Below are 23,376 nucleotides of genomic sequence, written 5' to 3' on the forward strand. Positions count from 1 at the left end.
AATGACAATTCCTACTTGGAAAAAATATTAGTGGACTGACACAAGGAAAAAACCCAAGATATTTTTTAAGTTTTTAAAAATTTCATAAACAAGAGTCATTCGAAGGGGAATAGTGTTATACTGGCCGAAACGAACACCTAGGAAATTCACGATAAGACCATTGCTTCTTTTTAACTCTTGAGTGTTGAAACGATCTCTAATATACTTCAGCAACAAAAAGATATTAATCTATTTGCTATGGTATAGATTTTGGATGTCGCCTTGGTACCATTAAATTTATGACTAAATAGACATGATTAGAAATAATTTAGTTTAAACACCACGTCATAATGATCATCCATTCAGGTGAAGTAGTGACAATAATATTTTCAAGACAGTCATTGTGACAGCCATACTAATTAGATTTATGTCTTACTCCATTTAATTTATGACCAATTAGTTATCGAAAGAAGTATATTGGTGAAAGCCCCATGATGATATAGCCATCCATTTCGAGGAGAGTAGAGATACTAATATTTTCAAGAGTTCCCATTCAAGAGAGAATAAATAACAAGATTTTCAATATGACTACTCTTGTGACCATATTGAAGGTTAGATCGGCATCATTTTCATGTAGAACCAACTGGGCATCATGCGACTTCTTCTGGGGAAACCCGCAGGTCAACATGACTTTCTGTTTAAGTATAGTTGTGATAACAAGATCTGTACGATAGCCGCCATGCTGCCATGCTGGATTTCAGAATCGGCACAATTTTTATTTAAGACCAACTAGACATCAATAACAATCATTACGCGAAAACACAATGCTGATATGACCATCCAGTCAGAAGTAGTGATAAAAAGCTTTTCAAAAAGACTGGCGCGGCGGACACACTGGACCCATAACCGGCATTATTTTCGTCTAGACCAACTAGACAACATAAGAAATCTTAGAAGTCCTAGTAATGAAATGTTCTAATGAATTCAAGTCCGAGTCCCGACGAAAATTCCAAAATGGAAGGCGATGACGTATGCTGTAGCTAGTACTGTGATGTTGTGTCTACAGGTCTTTGTTGATTCACAAACAATATTCCGGTATTTGAACTTCCGAATAAAATTTAGAGAAATGTCTTTGTCCAAGAATTCTGTATGAGCACTAAGATATTTCAAGGACAAAGAATTATCTTTTAGAATCCAAATTATTTGAATAAAAATTAACATATAACTCCAAACTAGTCTCAAACAAACACTTTACAGTGCAATAGCCCAACTCTTTAATTTCTCTACAGACATCGGTATAAAACCTGAAGACTGCGCAATTTCGGAAAACCCAGAATTGCGAAATAGAGGCTATTTGCATATAAAATTACGCACTTCCAGTATGACCTTAATAAAAACCAATCATTGACAGGAAAATAAATGATTTAAATTACATCATAAATACTCCTGGGAGGTGAAAACAAAAACAAATCTGCCACATAAACATGCTAAAGGAGTATATTGAAAAAGATAGCCAGGTTAAACATGCAATTAATTTAGATGTACCTGTCCCACTCACTGAAGATTTAAGTGAAGGAATATCATCGGATTCTACTGATATTGGAGTGACAAATCTTCGGAGTTCAGAAATTATGAAAGATCTCAACCAGAAATGTTCACATTTGCAAGAGCAAGAAAGAAGTGAACTTAAACAGTTATTATCTGAATACAGGCATACAAGAACAAACAAAATTTTCCATGACGTTGAAATTGTAAATTCCAATCCTGTGAAACAACACCCGTAAAGACAGAAATATTTGAAAAACGAAATTCAGTATTTTCTGGAGAATGATTTTATAGAGCCCAGTAAAAGTGAATGGAGTTCAACATGTATACTTTCCGTATGTGCACCGATTATAGGAATGTGAATAGTGTGTCAAAAACAGATTCATTTCCATTACCAAGAATAGATGACTGTATTGATAAGATTGGAAATGGCAAGCATGTCACAAAATTTGACCTTCTGAAAGGAATTTGGCAAATTCCACGAACGGAATGAGCAAAGATAATTTCGGTATTCGTGACTCAAGATGGACTTTATCAATATAAAGTAATGCCGTTTGGGATGAAAGGGTCGCCAAATACTTTTCAACGTCTCATGAATATGATTACATTTGGTCTAGTCATTAATGATGTCATCATCTACAATGACACTTGGAAATAATATTTAGCAACAATTCTGAAAGTCTTTGACAGACTCACAGATGCAAATTTGACAATTAATTTATCCAAAAGTGAGTTCTGCCATGCTAGTGTAACTTGTCTAGGACATATCGTGCGACATGGACAAGTTAAACCAATAGATACTAAGGCCAAAGCTATCTCTGAATTCCCTGTGCCTGTTAATAAAAAGCAACTGATACGATCTTTAGCTATGGATGGATACTCTCAGAAATTTTGTTCCATTTTTTTCTATAATTGCTGAACCCCATACAAATTTATTGAGTAAGAAAAACAAGCTCCTTTGGACTAAAAGAATGTAAGCAGGCTTTTGACAAGTTGAAAGCCATCCTTAAAAGTGCGCCAGTTCTTACAGCTCAAAATTTCAGCCAATCATTAAAACTGTCTGTTGATGCAAGTGATGCTGGTGTTGGAGCAGTTTTGATTCAAAATGACTAAAATGGTATTGATCATCCAGTGTGCTATGTTTCTAAAACATTAAATGAGCACCAAATAAATTATTCAACAATCGAGAAGGAATGTTTGGCTTTGATATTGGCATTACAATATTTTGAAGTTTACATTAGTTCAGCTCCTTCTTCGATTATTGTGTTTAGTGGCCACAAACCCCTTACTTTTATCGGCAAGATGAAAAATAAAAATCAAAGACTACTTAGGTGGTGTTTGTTGTTACATGAATATGATACACCAAGCACATCAAGGGAAAAGATAATTTAATGGCAGATGCACAATGTATTATTTCATGTACACTGTCTAATTTATAAGAGTTCTTTTTAACCTCATGCGTAATTAATCTATGGTAAAAATAAAGCTTTATTTTCTTTATGGAGGGAGTGTTATGTATATTTGATTTAATTTAATTGTCGGTTTTTAAGTTTTAATTTTTTTATTTTTAATTTCATTATATGTCGATGTAATGTAATTTTGTTTACTAGGAATTTGATATTATCCAGAAAATTCAGTTTCACCTGAATCTTTTCAAAAATACCAAATAACAGAAACACTGTTTCTATTGTTGAATCTTTTCATGAATACCTAATAATAAAAACACCGTTTCTATTATTAGGTATTATGAAAAGATTCAGGTCAAACTGAATTTTCTGGAAAATATCAAATTCCTAGTAAACAAAATTACATTACATTGACATGTAATGAAATATAAAAATATTAAAACTAACAAACAATTAAATTAAATCAAATATAAATTAAATCAAATGTACGTAACACTTCCCTTGTCTTGATCGTGTAGGAAAACAGTATTCAAATTTGAACAAGTTGATTTTGATTGAATCCGGTGGCTTGCGGCCGCATTCAGTGAAATTCACAGATCCGAATCACTGAAATATTTGATCAGTTCGTCAGGGCACAGAAAGTTTAGCATATCGAAGCCTTGGCTAGAGAAGATGTCAGATATCACGACGAAGGGACTTCAGTATCAGATATCACGAGAAAGAAATAGATACATATCAGGAGTTAAATAGGAGACTGACCTGCAATGCATTCTTGTCCTTCAAATGGGGAAATATGGTAGAACAACAGTACCCCCCTTATGGATGGTTTACATCATGCTGATAAGTTTTTGTCCCATCTTTTGAGTAAGTTTGGCATCATCGAGATAATACAGTATTGTATAATGTATTTGGCTTATAAATTACGATGGGTTAATCCTATACTAAATTAATGATACAATATTATTTATAAGTGATATACATTTTACTTTGCTTTACCTTCAAAAATGTGATTGAAATGTTCTGCATTTCATTATTAAATTAATTTACCCCAGTCCATAAAGTGCCGTGCAGCCCTGTATTAACAAAACCAACAACGTGTCAAATATGTGGACAATACAGTACCAACAATGTGTCAAGTATATGGACAATACAGTACCAACAATGTGTCAAGTATATGGACCATATAGTACCAGTGTGTGTGTGTGTGTGTGTGTGTGTGTGTGTGTGTGTGTGTGTGATTTGGATTTTTAACGTAGCTTTAACAATTTTTTCAGTCATTTCGATACGATTTCTGCAGTGTGGCAGTTTATAGTGATGTCTACTAGCACTGGGGCATCATGCCGTAAACATGTAGCATGATGTCCCACCCAGTCACATTATCCTGACACCAGGCTGACCACTCCTAACACTAACCTCTTAATGCTGAGCACCAAGGGAGGCAGCTGTTAGTATCATTTTTGTAAGTCTTTGGTATGACTCGGCCGGGGATCGAACCCACGACCTCCTGCATCCGAGGCCGACGCTCTAACCACTAGGCCACCGGAGCAGTTCCATATATTACCAACCATGTGTTAAGTATATGGACCATACAGTACCAACAATATGTCAATTATATGGATGATATACTACCAACAATGTGTCAAGTATATGGACAATACAGCAACTACAGTATGTCAAGTATATGGACAATACAGCAACTACAGTATGTCAAGTATATAGACAATACAGTACCAACAATGTGTCAAGTACATGGACCATACAGCAACTACAGTATGTCAAGTATATGGACAATACAGCAACTACAGTATGTCAAGTATATGGACAATACAGCAACTACAGTATGTCAAGTATATGGACAATACAGCAACTACAATGTGTCAAGAATATGGAAAATACAGCAACTACAGTATGTCAAGTATATGGACAATACAGCAACTACAGTATGTCAAGTATATGGACAATACAGCAACTACAATGTGTCAAGTATATGGAAAATACAGCAACTACAGTATGTCAAGTATATGGACCATACAGTACCAACAATGTGTCAAGTACATGGACCATACAGCAACTACAGTATGTCAAGTATATGGAAAATACAGCAACTACAATGTGTCAAGTATATGGACCATACAGCAACTACAATGTGTCAAGTATATGGACCATACAGCAACTACAGTATGTCAAGTATATGGACCATACAGCAACTACAGTATGTCAAGTATATGGACAATACAGCAACTACAGTATGTCAAGTATATGGACAATACAGCAACTACAATGTGTCAAGTATATGGACCATACAGCAACTACAGTATGTCAAGTATATGGACAATACAGCAACTACAGTATGTCAAGTATATGGACAATACAGCAACTACAATGTGTCAAGTATATGGAAAATACAGCAACTACAGTATGTCAAGTATATGGACAATACAGCAACTACAGTATGTCAAGTATATGGACAATACAGCAACTATAGTATGTCAAGTATATGGACAATACAGCAACTACAATGTGTCAAGTATATGGACCATACAGCAACTACAATGTGTCAAGTATATGGACCATACAGCAACTACAGTATGTCAAGTATATTTACAATACAGTACCAACAATGTGTCAAGTACATGGACCACACAGCAACTACAGTATGTCAAGTATATGGACAATACAGCAACTACAGTATGTCAAGTATATGGACAATACAGCAACTACAGTATGTCAAGTATATGGACAATACAGTGTCAACAATGTGTCAAGTATATGGACCATACAGCAACTACAGTATGTCAAGTATATGGACAATACAGTACCAACAATGTGTCAAGTACATGGGCAATATAGTACCAACAATGTGTCAAGTATTAGGATTATACAGTACCAAAAATGTGTCAAGAATATGGATGATATATTACCAACAATGTGTCAAATATATGGACAATACAGTACCAACAATCGGTCAAGTATATGGACAATAGAGTACCAACACTGTGTCAAGTGTATGGACCATACAGTACCAACAATATGACAAGTGTATGGACAATAGAGTACCAACAGTGTATCAAGTGTATGGACAATACAATACTAACAATGTGCCAAGTATATGGACAATATACTACCAACAATGTGTCAAGTATTAGGACAATACAGTACCAACAATGTGTCAAGTGCATCGACAATATAGTACCAACATTGTGTCAAGTATACGGACCATACAGTACCAACAATGTGTCAAGTGTATGGACCATACGGTACCAACAACGTGTCAAGTATATGGATGATATAATAATAAAAATGTGTCAAGTATATGGACAATATATTACCAACAATGTGTCAAGTACATGGACAATATAGTACCAACAATATGTAAAGTATATGTAAAATATAGTAAAAATAATGTGTCAAGTATATATACAATATAGTAAAAACAATGTGTCAAGTATATGGACAATATATTACCAACAATGTGTGTCAAGTATATAGACAAATACCAACAACGTGTCAAGTATATGCAGTGGTCGACGACTTACATGCAACTGGTCTGCACCGAGTTTCATATTTGCGCATAGGGTTATTTACTAAATAAGCAACCTATAAATGAAAATTCTTATCGCAAGAAAATTTGTCAGACATGATAACGCATGTAGGGAGTGCTGTAGATGTACTTGTAGCGTACCTTATTTTTGGAATTAGTGATAAACAAGACAGAAAGGTTAAGTGGAAAGTTCATACATACATCATCTTTTTTTAAAGTTAGTTTTATATTTACCACAGATCAGCGTATTGCTATGGAAGCAACTGTTTATAATAATCAAATATTATGATCACATCAGACTCTTGCAGAGGCTCCAGAACTTAAATTTCGTCCCTATTTATTTATTCGAGGTGACCTTGGAATAAAATGCCTACTGAAATTAAATACATCTCTTGATCTTAAATGCGTTAATCGGCTCACTTTCAAGAAAACAGTTGTCCTAGCAAAACTATCGACTGCAAAATATAATTTTCCAACAAAAAGTCTTTGAACCACTGTACTGAAAGAGTTGATGTCCAGTAGTAATCTAAACCCCATTGTCGCAGCTGGCTTATATCTAAGGACTACGCTCATTCATTAGGCAGATTACGTATGTACAGTTCCGTTATTTTGTTCATGGAAATAAATCCACAAAGCAAACAATCTCACCATTCTCAGTGTCAGTAATATTGAATATCTACTTGATTACTAAAAGCCCAAGAGTTAGCATTGTCTAATCAATATAGTTCTGTAACTGTCGTATACTTCGTCTTAGACGAGTGAACGTAAAACTAATCCCTTTTTCATGTCTATTGCAAGATGGCTCAAGCGTATTTTAGGATTTCGAGACTGGTTCTGTTTCGAAAGGCTTTCTCCATCAGCAAAAATTATGACCCGAGTGGTCTAAAGCGCTCTCCGTTACGGATCATTGCCATCTCACCTCTGTCAGCGTGGGTTCGAGTCTCTGATTCGGCCAATGTGGGTATGTGAGAAAGCTTGCCAGTCGCTTCTCGTGGGTCGGTGGTTCTTTCAGGGGTTTTCCCGGTTTCTTCATCCATCATTAATACTGGCCGTCATGTATAGCCTATCGTGTGCTGAAAAATGGCGTTAAACCCTATAACAACAACAACAACAACACAAATTTTGAGACATGAACCGGAAGTCCAACAATACGTGCGATCCATCATCGCGATGACAACACGTGACCATAGATCCTCGACACAACGAATCTTTCGCGCTTGTTTAATCTTCATTACGATGGCCCGCTCCATGAGTCAGAGAAAACCAAAAGCCTTAGAGCCAATTATTTTACATAGGACTCAGCCCAAACAAACTAGATTGTTGAGCGTGTGTTAAAAAATATGCACACCAATAATCGCATAATACACGAGGATTCTATGTCGGTCAAACGTATGCAAGTCAAATATTTCATTTACAGACCCCACTTTCATAACAGATTATACGAAATCTGAAAACATAGTCAAGTCCCTTGCGTTTGTCCACTCCTAACATCTACCTTTGTTCAATATAACGAGAAAAGAACGGAATAAAGACAAGGATGCAAAATTAAAGCGCCACCTAAAATAGTCCGTACTTTTCGCTTTTACAATCTCTCGCGCATAGGTCTGGCTTTAAATTATTTGACGACACACAGAAAATCAGAGTTTAGCAAAGTCTGCTTTAAAAAAAATTCTTGAGTTTTGTCTCACGAGCGACGAACATACGGAAAAGTCATTCTGTCGGATGCCAACTTATTCCTGCACTGAGATGGTGATGTACATCCTTCCAGCACTGTTTTATCTGACTATGTTTAAATGAGTTCTCCATCACGCGAAGCAAAACTCAAAAGTCAGAAGGCAGAGTAACATAAGATATACGAGTGATATTCGAAAAGCTTATAATTTTTTTGTTTCTTGGAACCTCTCAATACATGTAATGCCGATCGGTAGACAAAATAACGATCTTTAACATGATGAGCACGCTGTAAACCGGCAGATACATGTTTGTGACGTAACATAAATAACAGTGCTGCTAAAATGTCGAAGGAGAAAAATTCTGATACTGTGAAAAGAAAACCAGGTACTATCCAACTGATATCAAATCCGACCTGCATGAAGGTTGCGGATGAAATTCTCTGTCACATCCTAAAATTCTGAGACAGTTTCATCGTTTTAAAGATGGTCACGAATCCATGGAAGATGGTCCACGGGTTGAAAACCATTGTCTGATGTTTGTGAGAGGGAAGTTGCTTGTGTAAAGGGGACAGTTGATGAGGATACTGGATACACAGAGGAATACATTCCTATTATCACGGACATTAAAATATCAGCTGTTTTTAATATACGGAAGAATCTGTTCAGGCTCAAAAAAAAGGTTTGTGCAAAGATGGTTCCCGCCTTTGTCGATGGCTGATCAAAAATTGACTCCGACTGAAATCGCCAAACAGATACTCGCCAAATATGAAAATAATGACTCGCCAACAAGAAATCATATTTTATTATTAGCGAAAACTCCATGCGGATGTGATCATCCATGTAGGAGTAGTTGCGATAACAAGATTTTCAAGATGGTTGCTGTGGCGGCCATGTTCAATTGGCGAGCAGCACCATTTTTGTTTAGAACCAACTCGACATTCAGAAGAAGTCTTTAAGTGGAAACCCCATGTGATATTTTCATCCATTCAGGAGAAGATTTTTGAGACGGCAGCTGTGATGGCCCTACCGGATTTGCGAGCAGCGACATTTTCGTTTACGACCAACGAAATCGTGCAATGAATGTGTGTACAAAGTTTCATGTTTAGGAACAGTATCGATCACAAACGTGTGCTACCGGATGAACGGACGACCGACAAAAGACCTTCATATTAACTTTTCTGGTATATTAACAGTAGAGCTAAAAGCAAGAACAGACGTTCCTGCAAGAAGGTTACATAAATCAGTTCGTTGAGGCCGTGAGGTTTAGAGAGACGCGAGAGCGCCAACTTAGAATTCTAAACACTTCTGAGGCTATCTTCAACGGCAGTAACGCGGTTGGCACTTGGTTTCTCTCGAAATGCCTGTGCCACCAATAATCTTATATGTTTAGTAGAGATATTTTAAAGTTATCGACTTAAATAGTGAAATTTCAGCATAGGAACGATTTGAATAATAACTCAAAACTAGGCTGGGGTCAAACGTTAAGACGAGAATAGTTTACAGTGGTTGAAATCCACATCGGTTGTGATTGTAGTGATATGCGGAACTTCGATGAAAACGAGGCTCCTTCAAAAACTCTCCAGAATGGGTTTCCTTCTCTCGCTATGAGAAATCTCCGAGATATTCCGGGTAAGCTCAGTATTTGATCAAGCTATTGAAAAGATGTGTAAACTTGAAAGAATAATTCGTAATTTAAACTTCATTCATCCATATTAGTATATATTAAAAAAGTACCCAAATGAAATAGGTATTTGTCCTTAAAAAAAGAACGTTTTTTAATTCCAAAATTGTATATTGAGAAAACAAAATCTTTTCGAATTTGTAAACTTATAAATTGCTTCTGATTTTCAAATTATTCCAAAAAAGGCCAAAGTTCAGCTTTTAGCAAAACGAAACCATTAAGTAAAACATCATGTTCATTGTGTGCTCTCTAAAAGGGTTTCAAAGGTTCACAATGAATTTTATGATAGAGCTTAAGTCCTCTATCATTTTTCTCCGATGAATCATACAAACAAACTTACAAATGGTACTCACATGTTCTGTAGGAGAAAAAAGGTACTTATTTCAACTAATCAAAATCTCGGTTGGAAATTTGTAAAGCTTTATGTCGATGCGTGAAATTTTCTGTGTGTTCTGATTATGTTAGTGGCTGGAGTGAATCGATAGTATGTCAGAGGTATTGAGTTCAAATCCAGTTGGATTCCATCTTCATTTTGGTTTTGAACCTGTCATAATAAACAGTTTTTCCCCGTAGAAAAATGAAACATGAAACATCACTGGTATTTCTGAATTTTGACTTCTTTATCGGAACCAAATATTAATGTGCCCACACCCAAAAAGCACATATTTGAAATCCTCTGAGGAACAAACTGGTTGAGTCGCAAAAATTCGTAGATTTAGTGGACAATTCAAATGCCAAGAGATCAAAATAAACATAACTTCGTGTTTAGCATCAACACATGTCGGATTGTAAATGTCATCTTTCAACACGTATAAATGGGCTCTTCTGACTGGGTGCACTACACAATTCTGTGAATAAATGAACTGTCAAATCCGATCCTCTTCAGTTGATTAAACATCACCCAGTCCTTGGACTGTCAAATTAAATATTCCTATCTAATCCGTCATGGCGAAGATGGTATAAAAAGTGGGATAAAGCGGTTAAATTATTGTCAACAACTTGACGATCCAGCTAAAGACGGCTTGCCCACGATGGAGGGAAACGAAGATGATAATTAAGATAAACAAGCCAATCTTCAAATACGGAGAGTATTAAAAATCATTTGGTTACTGACTGCCTCTGTGTTTGGAAGGAGAAAGCCTGCGAAGCGATATAGAAGAATTTAATTCATCCAGATGAAAATCAAGTGAACTACAAATAATGCACGCAAAACAGTATAAAGTTGTTATTAGCGTCTTCAGTCTAAACTTCTTTAAGTATAAATGTATGTGTACATGTATATGTAAGCGTAGCGATTGTTTTGTGTGGATTTAACGCCATTATTCAGCACATGCGAGGCTATACATGGCAGCCAGTATAATTGGTGGAGGAAGAACCCGGGAAAACACAGGGTAAAACCACCGACCCACGTGAAGCTACCGGCAAACTTTCTCATATACCCACGATGGCCAAGCCGAAATTCAAACCCTCGAATACAAAGGTGAGACGTGTGCGTAATCTGTAAAGGAGAATGCCTTAAAATTGTTACCCGGAGTCACGTACTCGTAGTGACGATAATGATTACCAGTCATTATCGTCGACATTTTCAATGTTAACTTTGTTTTACTAGTAGTCGCGTGAGCGAGAGCTTGTAGCTAGATAATTCTGCCCCCAACCTCACCCCACCCCCCAACTTATAATTGGGTCTCTTCTCAATAAAAATGTTTTTGATGGGAATTTTGTACCATGATTCGACTTGCCCCCCCCCCCCCCCCCAACAGTTGCGATGATTGATTAGTCAGTTGCATCACCACTGCAATGTTAGTATTATTAGTGGTAGTAGTGATGGCGGTGATGATGATGGTGGTGGTGATAACAGAAACTACGGTGGCTACAGCATCACAAGTACTACAAGTCGTTACTACAGACAGTAGTTGTTCGTGTCGGTTAGAGTGTTGTAAGGCTTATGTCATCGGCAGTGAAAGAAGCAGATGGGGATATGGACAGTAATAAAAGTAGGACAAGAATCTTAAGCCAATAAAAACTCTTCAGTTTCAGGAATACTCAGGAAATGGGTGGTTTGCTATTGGAAAATCTGCATTGCAATTCCAACCTACCAAGATTGCATACAATGCCTAGATCCAAATCCCTAATCTTGCAAAGTATTTCTAAAGGTATGATGTCTGACACAAGAAGAAAAAAAAAATGAATTTGTACCACGCAGAGGTAAAGCAGACAATGAAAACGTGCTGATACAAACAAAGAACATATTGAAATTTTCAGGAACCAACCAAAAGGAACTGAACTTATTTGTCAGTCAAATTATTCGCTTTCAACAAAGAAGATAATTTTGGAATGCCTTTTAAAAGGTACCTCTGTATTTCAATAACATGCCAGCCAATTAGTACCAAACTGCTCATCCATCGACTGAACTCGAATAAATGCACACTGAAAACTTCGCGACGTGATTTTCCTTCTAACCCGACACTAGGACGAAGATCATTTATTTTACCATGCATCACGATGTGTTTATCATACCTTCAGCAAAACTCTGTGCGTACGAGCAGGATTACGGCAGGATTGCAGCGTAATTGTTTGCTCTGAATCTTGACCCTTGCTGAACGTAATACTTGCTGCACACCCTAATTACACACACGCGCCACGTGAGACTGAAATTATGTCATTGCTATATGCACCTGTTACACTAATAGTCATAAAAAAGAACGGGTGTATAATTATAGATAACAGCAGAAAGGTACCGGTATATACCGAACTAATCAAATGGTGTCTAGCATTACGGCTTTAGGTCTATTGGGCCCAATCAGATTCCGCGCTCACAAGGGCCCCGCGCGTTAGTATTTTTTTTAGAAATATATCTATAGAGAGAGAAAGTAATTTTAAAGCGATGGAAGAAAATTTTAAGTTCAATATCATAAAAAAAATACTTGTTTAAAGGTTCATTTCCAAATGCCGTGCTCACAGGGGGGCTCGCCAAAATGGTCCAAATTGGGCCCCGCTTTTGCTAAGTCCGGTACTGAGTACATGGCTGCACAATTTTGTGCTGTTTGGTTTCTGGTTTTCCCTAAAATGAGGACATCAGTATTCATTGAACAAATTTCTTTCATGCTTGATATTAAAGACATTTTGCTATATGATACTAGCTTCGATGTAAATCTATATAGCTTAGTCTCTTGAAATACAGTTTTGTCACCTGATTGACAAGCAGTTCTTTACATTCCGTGTCACCTAATAAAAGCCATTTCAGTTAGTTACTGTACTCTAAAAATACCTGCTGTGGGAATTCAATCACTTGCCGGAGGGGGGGGGGGTAGCCAATGCAATACACAAAAAGGCAAGTCATTAAAATAAAAAACGTGCAGAACTTTTCGAGTTACATATTGATTTTAAGAGAAATTTTATAATTTTAGCATGGTCTCTCACCTGTTGTACAATGTGTGTGTGTGTATGTGTGTGTGTGTGTGTGTGTGTGTGAGAGAGAGAGAGAGAGAGAGAGAGAGAGAGAGAGAGGGAGAGAGAGAGAGATTTGTTCGGAGTGGCAGTAATCCACAAGCTGTTGACAGACAAACCCCCAAATTTAAATATTTTTTCTTCATATTACTCCCACTTATCATGCAAGCTTTTAGTAAATTCCCTTAATCAGTTTTCCAGTCCTACCATGAAGACGTGTAACAAAGGAACCCTCTTTTGTAGCTGTCAGGAGACATCGTTTTCTGCATCGAGGAGATTGTCACATTTTCAAAGAAATTATCTGTATTAAGTTATATCTCTTCATTACATACAAACACGCACACGGACGAGAAAAGACACCCATACTATGAGGCCCAACGTAAGTTTCCAGTGTCAAAACGTTGACTGCGTTAGAGAAAAGGTGACATTTTGATTTAAATACTCTATTTAGATGTATATAAATGTAAACTGCGCGGATTCTTACATTGTAGGAAAATTAAAGTATTTTTAACAAATTACGGCGCATTGAATATTTTAATGAGAAGCTCACAAATATGACCTTAAAGATCTGAGTATTAAAATTGTCACATGCTTGCACCGAGAATGAGGTGGTTCTGTGACGGAATTATTAGTACAAATTCCGATCGGACAAAGCAATATTGGTTAATTCACAGGGAATTCCCGTCACTTGACCAGCTTAAATACAAGGCGAGCAACTATTTTACAACCGGCACCTCTCTCTCTCTCAACTTTTAGCATGCATTTGAAAATGCGTGCTAAACGTGAAAAACAAAGTCCCCATTACTTCTTCAGATGGAAAACCATTGTTAACAAGAATCTCATTAATATTCATGTATTATGGAAACGAGGCTAAGACAGGCAGTTGGGCACACAAATCAAAGAACACGTATCAGCATATACTTCAATGGAATTAATGTCAGACTTTTAAGGTACTAACACTCACGCTAAGATAAAAAAGAAAAAAGCTGTAATAAAAAAACAATGTGTATAGAGATGAAGCAGCTTGCATAACGCCTACTAAAACCGATTTATTTTCATAAGATATTCATCTAATTTATATCCGTATTGGTCCCATTTCTCAAATCATTTAAAATATATATTCTTATCTGTCAATGTACTGTATGTGTAATCATGGGTACCCGCACATAGCGGCAAGGGGGGGGGGATGTGCCCATGTGCCTTTACCTCGATTTCACCTCTAAACATTTTTTTAGCCTAAGATCCGTGAAACTTAATAGCTAACCCCTACATGTTTGCTCCCCCCCCCCCCCCGAAAACAATTATGCGGGCGCCCCTGTGTATAACAACTATTCACAAAACCGGTATTAGTTATATTCTGTTAATATTTAGCTACGTTTTTGTTACATTTTTCTTTGACTTGATAGGGACGAATATGTATTAAATATGTTAGCTTCAGTTATTGTGAGATGACAACGACGATGACGGTGATGATGATTATTATTCATTAGTAGTAGTAGTAGTATTAGCACTAGTAGTAGTAGTATGTACTTTGTTATGTTATAGACAACCACGTCAATAAATAACTTACGAAAAGGTACATGCTGATCAAGATAAATGTATATGTAGTACTTAAATTTTTCACATCCAGACTTAATATTGATAATCGAGACCCTGTTTTCAAGGGGGGGGGGGAGGGCAAATGGCATAGTGGTCTAAAGCGCTCATCGTTACGGATCATTGCCATCTCACCGCTGACTGCGTGGGTTCGAGTCTCGGGTTCGGCCAATGTGGGTATGTGAGAAAGCTTGTCAGTAGCTTATCATGGGGCGGTGGTTCTTTCCGGGGATTTCCCGGGTTCTTCGTCTACCATTTATACTGGCCGACATGTATAACCTATATTGTGCTACAAATAGCGTGAAACTCTACAACTTGTTGTTGTTGTTGTTGTTGTAGGGTTTCACGCTATTTTTTATGTGCGGTACCTCATCATGACATATAACAACAATCCATTGATTTCGTTGCTCCTTCTTCTTCAGAGATGAAATATATTGGAAGCTTATTCTAGAATTTCCTACTAAACAGAAAACAGCAATATTCGTCACTGTTTTGCACAATGGTAACCACATGTGCCTAGCTTAGCCTCGCTATCGCTCTAGGACATGGAGGTCATATAAATACATGAAGACATTATAAGAAGGGTCAACAGTAACGCATACATTCAATATATCCGATATATAACGTAAAACAGGTGGGTTGGTGTGGGTACAAACAGTAGTCAAAATGGATAGATTTTCGGGACTTGAATACTGTTTCATATCCAAAGTAATGATAACGTATAGTTTGAAAAAGGATTGTTTTGTCACTATAACTACAACAGGATTTACCATTAAAAAAACGATTCGCATGATTTAACTGGCGAGAAAAAAAAATAACTTACCTGTGAAAATGTTTCCAACGTCAGTGAGCTATACCGATATCAGCTAAGCTCTCTCACATCGGAGCAGATTATTATGAAATGAAGTATAGCATCGCGCGTCAAACTTTACCGTACATATCCATACAAAATTACAAATGCATACATGAAAATTGAACCATATCGACCATTGTATGCGGATAGTTTTCGACAATTCAATATTTTTTCTTCTTTATACACGTTCTTTCAGTAGCTATACAAGAGATCTCAATCTTATGCTAGAATTGTTTGTATAAATGTTTTCCGGCAAGCGACTCAGTAGCCTATCATGAAATAAGTTTTCACCAGACCCATGAAGTTTATATTTTCCCGTTTTTGACACAGACAGTACAAAAAAAAAGACCTATTGGATACCTCTATACTTGGGAGATGAATTACGCATTATTTTGGGTGTGCTGGGAAGACAACGTTCGTAAATTTGACACACCTATAAACTGTAGTATGTAGGGTAAACCTAATCACACTACTAATAGCTTTTAATTTTGCATCGCGATATTACAATAGAACTGAAACGAAATGTTTAAGTTATACGTTGCAAAGGATACAAAACAGACAAAGGTACACTATTTGGGCATAGATCTTACATAACAAAAACAGAGTGATATATTCAAGTTATGTCACATTTGTTCCAAGAAGAAAAAGGTATTATAATATGTCATGTCAACAAAACTGAAAAAAGAGCAAATTTAGTAACTAATATTTTTTTTTTAAAAAAAGGGGGGGGGGACAGCAAGGATATCGAGAGACTGCATTGGAAAGAAATCGGATGTTTTCTACTGTTTGCTTTGCAATTGCGGTGCTGTCCAAACTAGCTTATTTACCAATATCTAGTGTACTTGAATCTCAAAAGATCTCAGTCCTATTATAGTATTTGTAATATTTCAATGCTGATGAGCGAATGGTGTACAGTTCTTTTCATCAACGGATAACACCCCGTCTCTCAGAAACTTTACGATAGATAGCGTTTAAATTGTCTTTTTCCTGGATCGCACCCAGTATACAGTTAAGCTTCCCTTCGGTAGATAAATCTCTCACGTAGAATGTTCCATTTACTTTTTTTGGCGGATGGGCGGGCAGTCCAACAAGTATTTTTACTAAGAATATGAATATGTTTAATGCATGGCAGGGTACTCTGACAGCCCCTGCCATGCATTAAATATATTCATCACTTTTATTGTTCCATGACAATGATGGATCAACCCGGACAATGGTTTGGTGTTATGGGTTGAATACCATTTGACCGCACATAACAGATTTCATGACGTGTATCGGTGGTTACACGAACCAATGGCAAACGTTTTATTGTTGTTGTTGTTTTGAGCAAAACGCAATTGCCGGTACATAGTAGGCTATGCTAGGCGGCCAGTATATTTGGAGAAGGAAGAATAAAAAAATATCCCGGAAGAACCAAACACCCACAGGAAGCTACTGGCAAGCTTTCTCACATATCCACGTTTGTGGAGCCGAGACTCGAATCCACGCAGATAGAGGAAAGATGTCAGCGTTTCGGACCTTTCAGCCACCTTGGGTACCCCGTCCCAGAAAAGAGAAAGGAAAGCGGAAATTTACATCAAGGGAGAATCCAGGGCTTGATCCCTCTAAATTGACACAAAATATGGATATCAGTTGACTATGGTGGTATCTTTAACATAATTTTAATTTACCATGCTTTTTTGTGCGGTAGCATGAGTCATTGCAACCAATTTTATGAATTATGAAGTACAGGTCGGTGAACTAATATCATTGTTTCCTATCTACATACAGGGTAGTGTCCATACAAAAATTAAAACTATATTTAACATCAAACTCATGTTCTACGCGTTTGCTAAATGTGACTTAACGCCCGTTATTACATGAAAACAAAACAACACGGTGTAGTTAACAAGTAATGTGATTCGAACAAAAGCAAAATAACGCGAGAAAAGGTAACATCATAGTAAGAATAAATAGGAAAGTGCTGTAAATATTACATAGAAGAAACATGTGTCACAGCCAATGTGGGTATGTCAGCAAGCTGCCAGTCGCTTCCCGTGGGTAGGTGGTTCTTACGAGAGTTTTCCAGAGTTCTTCCTCCACCAATTATACTGGCCACCATGTATAACATATATTGCGAAGAAAATGGCATTAAACCCAAAACAACAATAACAACAACAGGTGTCACAGCACCATACAAGTGTTACACAATGAAAACAAATCATGATAATAATATAACTTCTCAGGTTTCACATGGCATATAAAATAAACTGTGCCTGATCGCCACGATATGACGTCAGCATCCCTCACACCTCTGATTGTAACTTTAAACACTAAATTTGTGATATTAGAAAACAGCGAGTTCATCATAGCAAACGAGAAAGTATTCATTTATTTAAAATCGGTTTTATAGCTTGTGTTACAATAAAATGGTACCAGTGTAAATAATCAAGTGACAACGTATGTTAGCGGAATGAATACAATGTGGGGGTCCTGGATGGGCGAGTGGTCTAAAGACCTCGCTTTTACAGACCAGTGACATCTCACCTCTGTTCGCGTGGGTTCGAGTCTCAGGATCGCCGAACTTGGGTATGTGAGAACGCTTGCCAGTAGCTTCCTGTGGGTCGGTGGTTCTTCTTCTTAGCTTCTTCCTCCAACAAAAATGCAGTCATGTGCTGAAACTTGTGTTAAGCCCAAAACAACAACTACTACAATAATAAGACGTAAATCGCGAGACAGTGTAACGACCGATACACCTCAGTAAATCTGAATGATACGGTTTGTTATTCCTATTCTAACACACTTTACAAAACTTTGTCTTATACAGGTAAAGGTAAAATTGTCCTGATGAATTCAGAATAGCGTCAAAGCTATGAACCATACAGCCAGAAAAATTTGACGTTAAAGCAATCGAAAAACATGTTACATTAGCAAATGTTCTTTAGTATTCAAGTGATACGATGCTGACATGAGTATGACATAAGTATGACATAAGTGTGATTGCCTGCATCAGAATCTAGCTGATAGTAGTGACAGCTGGCTGGGGACTTGGTACTGTAAGCAACAATGGGTGGGGGTGGGGTGTGTTTTTTGTGAAGATTTTAGCTTTATTTTGCATATCGTTGTAGGACCCTTACTTTGTGTTTGTGTGTCCTTTGAACCCGAATGTAACACATGGTGATACGCAGGTTTTTGATAATGATTTTGTGATGTGTGATTTTTGGGGTTTGACACCAATTTTAGCACATGGAGGCCAGTATTTTTGGTGGAGGAAGAGCCCGGGAAGACTGGGAAGAACCAACGAATCACGGGACGCTAATGGCAAATTTTCTCACATACCTTGATCTCTCAGCTTATTGAAACACTTTCTTGAAGTGTTTTTGAGGAACAAATCATAGCCACTCATATAAGACACTGTGAGACAAACGGCTTCCACATTAGTATCTACCGGAGTCCGATTTAAAACAAGTATTGTTTAGCTATGTATTTTTTTTTATATTTGTTTTCTTCCTGAGCGGTTCTGATTTCTAAAGTGACTTTGACCGATAGTTTCGGATGGGCTGAAACGCAATGTTACAGCCCAACAGCCCAATGTAGAATGTTGAGATTGAGGACTTATTAAACTGAGGGTTATTTTTTTAGACACTTGGTACTCCTCTGTCAGTAACCCACTAGTTTTGGACGATTAATGCTATGTTGTCCAAAATTCACGTTTCACACTCGTAGTCTGAACTCAATCACCTAAAAGTGAGTTCCAAAAATATTGTAGACATTTTCATTTGATTTGTGCAACATAATTTTTCATTAGCAAAACTGCCAAGCGATAGCTGTGACATTGAACTTTGTGCATTTCCAAACGAGACACAAACTACTGATTAAAACAATCGTAAAGTTTGCCCGCTTTGGATCATTAAATAAGATATGCAAGTGTACCACTGGGGGTACGAGGACGTAATCCGTGATAAGGGCAAAACTTCAATTCTTTGATATATTAAGAAACGTTGGAAACGGAACAACTACACATAGGAAACAAATATTATTTAAAAAGTAAATGACAGCAAAAGTAACAGATTTGTTTTAAATAGCTATTTCAGGATCAGAAAATACAGCTAGGATAGATTATATTGTAAATTCTGAATATCGAAAGAGACAGTTTTTGTTTCCACTTGACACAGAAGCCGTATTGTGTTGTAGGATGAATTTTTGGGATGGAATCTTATATGATCAAATTTACACATGCAATTTGTCCCAGATGAACGTAAACACAATGCATATTGCTTATTGTTCACACGCCATTCTGATTAAGTTGGGACAGTACAAAAACGATTTGCTACCGTAGACGAATTGTATCCAGAATGCATAATATGTACAAGTAATATGATCCGAAACTGTTGAATAATACGAGATCTTCTTCACCCAATCTGTCCCAGACCTTTAAATTTTTCGGACTGTTCTGCATTTTATTGTTATTGTTTAGTGTTTATTTACTCTTCTCCTCCTCTACTTCTCGCACACATTTTATTTTTTGTCTGTTTGTCCCCACCCACCATTCTCCTTATGGAGGATACCAGTGATATAACAAAAGCTCCGCACAATGCAAGAAGAACATTTTCTACAGGGACTAACGCAAAACGTATAATGGCCAGAACGTCTTACGTGTGGGCTTAGGATAATCCACCAGTCTTCAGGCTGATATTTCAGTCTGCGTGAAAACTGACCAATCAAATGTTTTAGGTCCTTTATTTCAGTCTTATGTTGTTGAAGTGAGGATTGTTCTGGACTGAATTTAATAACGGAACTGCTTGGCTACGGGCGTAAGATTAACTCAAGAGTACATTGACAAGATGCGGTGCCTCAACACGAAATGATCAATCAAATATCTTACAACTAGAATACCTGACTCAAGGTGTATCTTTATGAAATTGGGGCGGAGACCTGAGTAACGGTCAACGTGTCACTCTTTCTCAGGCGAGGCAGAAATTTGAGGAAAAAAAAATAAACACCCCCACCTACCCGCAAAAAAAACATATATACCGTGTGTACTCTCTTATAAGACGAATGCAACTGTAAACTGCACAGACCCAAATCTGCCGGAGCATTATGCGCCGGCAGAACTGGGTCTGTGCAGTCTGTAAGGAGTAATCAGTAGAACGAATGAAATAGACCCTGCTATACAGGCGCATTATGCTACGACATATCAGGATCGTTTTTGTTTGCAGTTTCACTAGTCTTTTAAGCGAGTTAAAACGGTAATTCGTGACTTTTTCGAACGTGTATACTGTACAATTACACAACAGAATACATAATCTGTAACGTAATAATTCTCTTAAATAAGCACGCAAACCTAATCGGTACCATCAACACTCCCATAAAATGTGGCAGTGTAGTACAGAAAATATGCAAATGCCCCTTAGCACAGAGTAGGAAACACCTGAAACAGAAAACTGTGAGGTATATTTGTTCAAGTGAAAAAAAAGTGAGAAAGGCATGATTGAAAAGATTGAATTATTTTACCTGCAGATCTCGCGGGCTTCCTTTTGATAGTGTATTTCATGGGATATTTACACATGCGTACATCTATCTTCTCGTCGCTATCTTGACAATATATTTCCCAGCCGTACCTTTATCGATCTATATATATAAAGACTTGCTCAAGACGGATTAAGTCGCTTGTTCACTTTTATTATTTTGGTAGTACGTACGTATAATTTAGGAGGGTCTGGTGTTACTAAGGTAGAGGACATTCCTTCTGAGTTTTAATGCTGTAGCAGAGATATACAGTAACAATATCTCAGATAGAGTTTTCTCTGACCATTGTCACTCCATTTTTATATTTGGACATTTATGTTGGGGTGTAGGGTCAGAGTCCATTCTCAATCGAAAAGGTGGAATTCACCGACACCATTTTTGGTGTCGGCATGGGGTAGCCGCTTACTAGCCGGCCCAGCAAACTTTAACAACCTTTGGAGATATATCTGCTTGAAATCGATAGGAATATGATTATTTTCTCAAAACTCGCGAGCAAAGCATTTGTCGTGGGGGCCCCGAGTGGCCGAGTGGTCTAAAAAGCCCACCGTTCCGGATCGCTGCCATCTCACCTCTGTCTGCGTGGGTTCGAGTCCAAGGCTCGGCTAGCGTGGGTACGTGGGAAAGCCTGCCAGTAGGTTCTCGTGGGTCGGTGGTTCTTCCCTGGGTTTTCCAGGGTTCTTCCTCCACCTGTTATACTGGCCGCCATGTATAGCCTATCTTGTGCTGAAAAATGGCGTTAAACCCAGAAAAACAACAACAATAACAGCATTTGTCGTGTCTTTAATCCGTTGACAGACGAGATGAAAGTACCTCGTTGCTGAAACTTAACCTGGATCTGGCCATTTGCATTCCGAGTCGCATCACTATACAACTCTTGCAACCTACATGTCAGTGACATCAGAGGTCATATAGTAACGTGATATCGACAATAAACAAATTTCCAAAGTTGTTGTACAGAGAATTCGAACATAGTATATGCGTTACTTAATGTTTGTAAATAAATATAATACACACTTAATCCGCAATTTATTTATTCTGAGATGAACGACAAGAACCCTGTCATTATCGCAGCAGGGCGGAGAAAACAGTTTTAAAGAAGTACCGAGCACGTGTCAGCGATGTTTTGCTTGGTGTCACATGACTACCACATTGACATGTGCTCTCTGTGTAGTGAATCTGGTTTTCTTCACATTGCTGCAATATTTACAGATTTTCGGTCGTTGTTTTCACAAAAAATATTTTGAGAAGTTTGTTGTTTCACTTTCATATAAAAATTACGTGACTTTCATTCATATGTTCGATTTGTTTTCCTACAGTAGTACTACAAATGGTTTATTCTTGATAAAACACACACACACACGCACACACATTGATGGTGGAGGCAGTTTATACTAAATGGCATGTATAAATTGAATAATTTGATTATTTTTCATCTGCACAGCGTGAAATTTTCCCTTTTAACTTAAAATGTATATTAGATAGTGATGGTTCCACCACGCTCCGTACAGATAAATGACATAACATCTTCGGTTTGACAGAAAAGCTGTGATAATGTGTAGGTATGGTCATATATGCTCTTGTCGATTCGTCTATTATAGGTCAACAGAGATTTGGTGAGATATATCAAGGGTCTGACACAATGCTGATAGTTATGTTATGTAAGCATGGAATGGTCCAGAACATGGTGAATAGCTTTTCTGCACGTGTAAGTCTCGAACTGCAATCTAATTTTTTGGCAATTACATCCCTTATATGTTCAATCACGTAATCGTTCAGAATAGGGTTGAACAGTTTTTCTGCACCTATAAATATCGAACTACAGTCTAATTAGCGTGGCCATTAATTCCTTGCATGTCAAAGAATGCAAAGTATTGTACATATTTTTACATATTATTACTTAGTCAAAAATCGTGTATTAGCAGGATATCGACATTCATAGTTAGATAGATAAATAGACAGATACATAGATAAACTGACAGACAAAAATATGGATAAACATTACTAATAAATAAATGTATTCCTTCAATCAACGTTGAAAAAAAGTTACGTAACCTACTATCCATCCAGACCTACCCGAGTTTCTGAATCCAGTGGAATAATGTGGTCTTAAAGCTGCAAAAATCACATACTGATAATCACGTGCTGCA

The 23,376-nt window shown here is 37.3% G+C and overlaps 1 protein-coding gene across 6 annotated transcripts in view; it reads right to left on the reverse strand.

The window, feature by feature from the left end:
- LOC149795719 (uncharacterized) overlaps positions 1-23,376 on the reverse strand; it is a 145,408-nt gene that overhangs the window by 75,913 nt on the left and 46,119 nt on the right. For 3 of the 6 annotated variants that reach the window (XM_089965615.1, XM_089965619.1, XM_089965621.1), the window contains exon 1: positions 15,692-15,790. The exons of 2 other annotated variants lie outside the window; for them this stretch is intronic. The gene's annotated coding sequence lies outside the window, so the exon portion shown is untranslated. Of the gene's footprint in view, positions 1-15,691; positions 15,791-21,214; positions 21,239-23,376 lie in introns of those variants that run through there. One more of the 6 variants, XM_089965616.1, reaches the window with a different exon arrangement.

Source organism: Sinohyriopsis cumingii, chromosome 7, assembly GCF_028554795.1.
Source record: "Sinohyriopsis cumingii isolate HCF-2022 chromosome 7, ASM2855479v2, whole genome shotgun sequence".
Classification (NCBI taxonomy): Eukaryota; Metazoa; Mollusca; class Bivalvia; order Unionida; family Unionidae; genus Sinohyriopsis; species Sinohyriopsis cumingii.